Source organism: Bos indicus x Bos taurus, chromosome 19 (genome assembly GCF_003369695.1).
Source record: "Bos indicus x Bos taurus breed Angus x Brahman F1 hybrid chromosome 19, Bos_hybrid_MaternalHap_v2.0, whole genome shotgun sequence".
In the NCBI taxonomy this organism is placed as follows: domain Eukaryota; kingdom Metazoa; phylum Chordata; class Mammalia; order Artiodactyla; family Bovidae; genus Bos; species Bos indicus x Bos taurus.
The window spans coordinates 51,579,114-51,586,576 of NC_040094.1; the positions used below are offsets into that span (position 1 = coordinate 51,579,114).

Consider the following 7,463-nt stretch of genomic DNA (forward strand, 5'->3'; position numbering starts at 1 on the left):
GAGAAATATCATTCTTATGAAAGCACAAACCTGGCTGGAACAAGACATTTATGATGGACCAGGATAGGCTTGGCCAGCTGGGGATGTGAAACAAGTGCCTTGCTGCTGCTGCTGCTCCTAAGTCGCTTCAGTCTTGTCCGACTCTGTGCGACCCCATAGACAACAGCCCACCAGGCTCCCCTGTCCCTGAGATTCTCCAGGCAAGAACACTGGAATGGGTTGGCATTTCCTTCTCCAATGCATGAGAGTGAAAAGTGAAAGTGAAGTTGTTCAGTCGTGTCCGACTCTTAGCGACCCCATGGACTGCAGCCCACCAGGCTCCTCCGTCCATGGGGTATTCCAGGCAAGAGTACTGGAGTGGGGTGCCATTGGCTCCCTACTGTTGGGGATTTTCTCCCCGGCACTTGGAAGCGACGAACCTGAAAGAATGACACTCGGATAGTCTCTTGCAAGGACTGACAAGTTTATTTCTGCAGTCAAGCCTTTTTATAGAAGCAGGAACAGAGAGCTTAAAGTATACAGCCAGCAGAGCGTATACGGGGTTAACACATAAGCAGTAAAAACATTTCAAGGACAGCGTGGTCTAAGTGACTCATGTGCTTATCCCACCACAAGTTTTCTCAAGTAACATCCCTATTTATTATTAAATCTTGGCACCGAGCATAACCAAAGGCAAGAGATGTTTTTCTGTCCGCAGTACAAAGCTGGGTACTTCTGGCCCTTCGCCATTTTCCCATGGACTTTCTCCTTTTACGGCTATTTTGTACTATGCTTCCCAACATATCCTCTTTTTGTTTTTAAATTAAGCACGGCGGCTGCTAGTTGGACTCCATTGTGGGAGGCACGGAGTCTTGAGTAGAGACTTCTGTATCCTATAAGCAATGACAAAAAGAGCAGGGTGATTAATACATATATAAAAATATTGCTTCCTGAAAGCCAAGCTCTAGGGTCTAGAGACGATAGGGTTTTGGTTAAAGTATCATAGAATTGAGTGCTATACAATTCCCTAGGTACCCTAACTTGAAAATTAGCAACTTGTTGTTTCAACAAATTGATGTCTAAACTTGAGTTATCTGTGAGATCCTGCAAATGCACCTTAACTTTATCCCAAGGATATTCAGTGCTATTATAGGGCATGTTAGTCAGACAAAAAGAAGTAAAATTCCAGTGACAGCGTATACATGTTCGGAAAGTCAGTTGCTGCATTTGATCTCCTAAGTAGATAACCACAGTTTGTAACTCATTAATTTTTGTGTGTAATTGCTGATCTATTTGAGCTTGTCGAGTCCATAAATCATGAGAGTCTTTGTGCCAAGCAGTGATAAAATCATGATTTTGTATAGAATTATGTAAAGCCATACCAGACAAAGTTCCTACAGTCACAATGGAGATAAGGCTTAAGATGCCTGCAATAATCCACCCAATGATGCGCTTAGATCATCTAAGCCCAGTTTTCAACAATACAGAAAGAAATACAGAATCAGCCCAAGGTTCAGTTAAGTTTACGGGAAGCCATAACTCAGATCTTTGTTTAACTAGCACAATGCTAACATTGTGATGTGAAATGGTGTGATTAAAGCAGGTATACAATGCACATGCAGTACAATTGACAATCTTGGTCGATAAGTCGATATCAAAATGCCCTACAATAAACAAGTACGGAAGGTGAACACACGATTGAATATAGCCAGTACTATTATATAAGAAGATATAATTAGAAGGACGAAACACACCCACAGTCCTATAAACACTATCGAAGTGCTCTAAAGCTGCTGGAATTTTCCAAATGTGCCATTGCTTGGCCCCACAATGGGGACGACAATCCTGGGTCATGGGAGTGATAAGCCCCCGTTATACCAATTCAGCAATATGTCCTTATCAGTCCAAAAACTTGTCTTAGATTTATGAAAGCCTCCAATGCTTGATCTATTAAACCAGGAGCAATTATGATGTTCCTCCTGCTCTTCAGAACAGTTTACATTGCCAGAAACAGCTTATCTGGAGTCATAGGAGTTCCAGTATTCTTCAGTGTCTGCTCAGCCTGACGAGTCATGTTTTCACTTGAGCCCATGTCGGGTAAGGATTCAGACGATGGCGATTCCTCATTGGCTCCTCCAGGGTCATTGACGAGACCCTTCGCATCAACTTCGTCACTTCCCGAGGGAGTCCCGTCTTGGGGTCCCTCTTGGTAACAGACATGGCAAAGGGGAACCCAGATTTCCTCTCCATCTGCAATGACAAGACCATAACCCTTGCCTAAGAGTCGTAAGATTCCTGGAAGCCACTGATTAAATTGCTTATACCATATTGGTGTATTGATTTCTAATTTGCTGTTTTTGTCTTCTGCAAAATGTCTATCTGCATGAGTGTCAGAATTATTTTTTGTTAAGTTTAAAAAATTTAGGGAATAAAGAGTTAAAGAAAATAATAATTGAGGGTTCATAGGATAAGAAGTGTATCTCCTCTTCCATTTTCCCCCTTTCTGTTTTAGTAAATGAGTTTTTAGGGTGTGGTGGGCTCTTTCAATAATGGCTTGACCCTGAGGATTATAGGGTATTCCTGTAATGTGTGTGATGTTCCATTCTGATAAAAATGAACAAAACAAATGCGAGGTGAATGTAGGTCCATTGTCTGTTATCAAGACAGAAGGAATCCCCATAATGGGGAAGGTGAGTAAGAGTGCGGAAATGGCGTGTTTATTGGATTCTGAAGAGACAGGTACTGTCCAGATAAAGTTGGAAAATGTATCTATTGAGACAAAAAGTAAAGAAAATTTTCTTTAAGGAGCAGTGAGTGAAGTCAGATTGCTAAAGGGAATTAGGTTGTTGCCCCTGGGGATTAACTCCTGAAATTGTAGTTCGTAAGTGCAGAGGGGCGCAGACATCACAGGTTTTAATAATATGCCGTGTTTCAGTGAGAGGAATATGGTATATAGAGTGCAATCTGTTAGCACTGGTATGAAGATTAGCATGTTCGTCATTGGCAAATGTAAAAATGGGAGCTATGAGCCTGTCAACAGCATCATTTCCTGCGACCAGAGGGCCAGGTAAACCTGAATGAGCACGTACATGTGCAATAAAGAAAGGTTCCGTATGTGAGTGAATTAAAGCTTGAGTCTGTGGAAAGAGAGTATATAATTCTTCATCTAGATTGTATAAAAAGGCAGTAACAAAATCAGGAAAAAGGGAAGCAAGGTATTTGGAATCAGTATATACGTTGAAGGATAATGGTTGAAGCGACAAAAGAGCTTGTATGTGTATGTGTAAAGCATACAATTCAACTCTTTGTATTGAAGAATAGGTAGTGGGTAATTTCTCTTTGATATCAGGGCCGACAATCCCTGCTATGCATTTCTTGTCGCCATCAATGAAATAGGTGGGTGCATTGGTGATAGGCTGGGATGCAATGATATTAGTTATAATGAATTTAGTACATTGTAGAAAGTCCTATAATTTTCCTTTTGGTAAATGAAATGAGATAACATTTTGAAAATCATTTAATGCCATTTGTATGGTCAAGTTATACTGTAAGGCAATTTGCAATTCCTTTTTTGTCAAGGGAACGTGTATTGCATATGGATCAAATCCAGTCAAAGTTTGTACATGGCTTCTCCCTGACATAATTAAGTGCCCTATTTTTTCAATATATGATACAATTTTTTTAGACTGTTCAGTGTGTAAATATACCCATTCTATTGGGCTATGTTGAGCTATAATTGCAGTGGGCGAATGTTCAGTGGGGAATATATCTAAAGAAACTGGTTGATCATAATCTAGCCGAGTTGAAAAAGATTGTTGAATGTGTTTCTCCATTAAGGCCAGTTCTTCTTTGGCCTCTTTTGTTAGTTGTCTAGGGCTATTAGGGTCAGGGGATCCCTTTGAAATTTTAAATGGATTTTGTAAGGCATAGGTGGGGATGCCAACAGATGGCTGCAGCCAATTAATATCTCCTAGCAATTTTTGAAAATCATTCAGTGTGCGTAGAGATTGCATAGAAATTTGAGTTTTTTGAGGTTTGATTTTAGATTCTTCCATAACATGTCCTAAATAATTAAAGGGTGCTTTCCATTGAATTTTATCTGGTGCTACAAGCAGGCCATGATTTTTAAGAGTAGTAGTAACTTCATTATATAACTGTTGTAAATAGAATTCAGATTCCATAGAGAGAAGTATATCATCCATATAATGAATTATAAAGGCACTAGGATATTTATCTCTAATGGGTTGCAATAAAACAGATATGAGATATTGGAAAATGGTAGGGGCGTTCATCATTCCCTGAAGTAGTACCGTCCACTGAAATATTTTAACAGGAGCCATGTGATTTATAGAAGGAATTGAAAAGGCAAAACATTTTCTATCTTTAGGGTGCAAAGGTATAGTAAAAAAGCAGTCTTGTAAGTCAATAATAACTATAGACTATTCTTTTGGTACCATAGAAGGGGAGGGCAATCCGGGTTGTAAGGGCCCCATAGGTAACATGGTATTATTAACATTTCTTAAATCTATCAACATTTGCCATTTTCTTGATTTCTTTTTTATTACAAAAATAGGGGATTTCATGGGGAAAATGAAGGTTCTATATGAGCTTTTTGTAATTGTTCATTAACTAATTGTGTAAGAGCTGCCAATTTTTCTTTAGTCAGGGGCCACTGAGGTGTTCATACTGGGGTATCAGATTCCCAATCGAGGGGCAGCGGTGTTAACTCAATGGCCCCCATTAAAAGGTTCATTTAAAGAAATTGTGGCTTTCATTTGTTCAAGAAAATCCCATCCCCATAAATTGATTAGGACATTAGTAATATATGGTTTAAGATAAGCTACAATTTTATTAGGGCCATACATTTGTAAATTGGATGCATTGACAAAAGTTTGTGTGGCATTAGCTTCATTTACTTCTAATAGTCCAGAAGGAGCTATAACCTTATCCCAATCAAGGGGCCATTTTGCAGTTCTAATGATTGAAATGTTAGCTCTGGTATCTAACATGCCTGTGAAATTCTTTCCCTGTATGCGTAAAGTAAGCATGGGTTTCTAATGTTCCTTTAATAAGGTGGATAGTGCAGCAGTAAGGTTGGTACTGCCAAAGCCTCCCTGCCGAACTTTATCAGACGCCTTCATTGGTTTGACATATGGTAAAAGTAATAATTGTGCAAAGTGTTCCCTTTTTTATAAGTATACATTTCCCATTTTCACAACATTTACCATAACATGTATTTCCCCTTCATAATCTTCGTCCACAACACCGGTCAATACCATTAAACCTCTCATTGTGCAGCTACTACGTCCCAAAATCAGTCCCACTGTCCCGGGTGGAATCGGGCCATAATATCCAGTGGGAATCTTGTGGGGGTTGTATAATGCTATTAGTTCCATATCATAAGGACTAGGTATATCAATGCAAGCACTCTTAGATGTAGCTGCTTGTAGCATCATAACGCTAGGTCCTCCTTTTGTAGTGGGGCTAGAGAACGGCCCCTTTATCAGTTTCCCTGTTGTTTTGGTTGTGTGTCGGGGTTCAAGGTGTTTCCATCCTTATCAAATTTAGAATGACATTCATTCAGCCAATGGAACCCATTTTTACATCTTGGACATATTCCTGGGAGTCTCTTCTTATTAGAAGTAGTAGTATTTTTTCTGGCCTGTGTTGACATGCGACATTGTTTTTTCATATGGCTGGGCTTCCCACAGTTAAAACATTGGCATTAGCAGCTTTTTGTACATTAGTTTCCAATGTTGCCAATTTTGTTCTATGGGAACTAGATCTGATATCCCTATATGCTTTCAAATATTCCATAAGAGAGCCAGTCTCTCGAACTGGTCTGAGCATGGACTGACATTCCTCATTAGCATTTTCAAAAGCAAGTTGTTTTAAAATAATATTTTGTAAAGTTACATCCTTAATAGATTTCTCAATTGCATCCTTTAATTTTCCTATAAATTGAGAATATTCCTCCTCATGTCCTTGAATAATCTTAACAAATGAATCATCAGAGTTAGTGCTATCAACCTTTGCTTATGCCCTGCAGGCAGTTTCTTTAATGAAATCTAACATCTGAGGGGTAATATTAGCTACTTGCGCAATCATATCAGCCATGGCACTTGTTCCAGTGAGTATATCATAGGTTAAACTGGCAGGGTTACCATGAGACTGCTGGTCAATCATCAGCTGTCGGGCCTCATCATTAACCCAAATTTGCCATTGCAGTAATTGTTGAGGATTTAAAACCATCTTTGCTACTTGAAAAAAAATATATGGCATCCAATGGTCAGCCCATCCTCTGAGAAATTCTCTACAGTAAGGAGAACTAGGTCCATACAGAGTACATGCTTTCTTAAAATTAGACAACATGCTAAAATCTAGATTAGCCCAAGTATTTTGGTCTTGGGCAGGTTGATTAAATTGCATTGGGAAAGCGAAAGTGCAAGCAGGCATCTCCCAAGGAGGAGTGAAATGATTAGTATGAGCAAAGTTAGCAATTGCTGTTACAGGCAGAGCAGAAGGAAAAACCTTAGATTTGGGCTGTCCGTTGAATGAAATGACCTCCGTTCTAAGTGGCTTCAGTTTTGACATAACCTGTACATATATGTATCTAAGTTGTTTTTCTAAAAATTGTGTCTGATTGAGCATAACATTCTTATATTTCAAAGCACCTTGTATATCTTGTTCTTTAAGCTCATATTCATGTAAAGATTGAATAGTTTTTACTTCCAAATCAATGTCATATCCTTTGATTTGTTCTATGACAGCCCATATGAGTGACCAGGTAACCCTTGCCGATATGCTCACAAAACATTATTTTTAACCCTTTTCTATATGTCTAGATTGAGTGTCCCCTCTTCTGGGAACCATGAATTGTTCCAATAAAATATGATAGCAGTCGTTCAACTGATCTCTTGAAACATTAACACCACTTTGTTTCAAAAAATGATGCATTATAGAAATGAAAGGAATTTTACTGCTATGTTGTCCCATCCTGCTTACCTCTTTCTGCAGGGGCTCATTGCTTTGTTCAGCCTTCCTTTCAAGTCCCTGTTCGTGGCACTACTTGTTGGGGATTTTTTCCCCGGGACTTGGAAGCAACAAACCTGAAAGAATGACACTCGGACAGTCTCTTGCAAGGACTGACAAGTTTATTTCTGCAGTCAAGCCTTTTTATAGAAGCAGGAACAAAGAGCTTAAAGTATACGGCCAGCAGAGCGCATAACGGGGTTAACACATTAATCAGTAAAAACATTTCATGGACAGCGTGCTCTAAGTGACTCATGTGCTTATCCCACAACCCGTTTTCTCAAGTAACATCCCTATTTATTATTAAATCTTGGTGTAACCGAAGGCAGGAGATGTTTTTCTGTCCACAGTACAAAGTCAGGTACTTCTGGCCCTTCGCCATTTTCCCAAGGACTTTCTCCTTTTACGGCTATTTGGTACTACACTTCCCAACACCTACAAACACAGGAATT

The 7,463-nt window shown here is 39.3% G+C and overlaps 1 long non-coding RNA gene across 2 annotated transcripts; it reads right to left on the reverse strand.

Moving 5' to 3' along the window:
* Window positions 1-446: 446 nt before the first annotated feature.
* Window positions 447-7,185, reverse strand: LOC113878169. Of its 2 annotated transcripts, XR_003506927.1 has the most exons (3): window positions 6,985-7,183; window positions 1,734-2,229; window positions 447-872 (listed from the first exon to the last, which is right to left on the reverse strand). It is a non-coding gene; the product is annotated as an uncharacterized LOC113878169 (long non-coding RNA). The 2 variants fall into 2 exon arrangements; XR_003506926.1 differs by having other exon boundaries at window positions 447-2,229; window positions 6,985-7,185.
* Window positions 7,186-7,463: the final 278 nt, after the last annotated feature.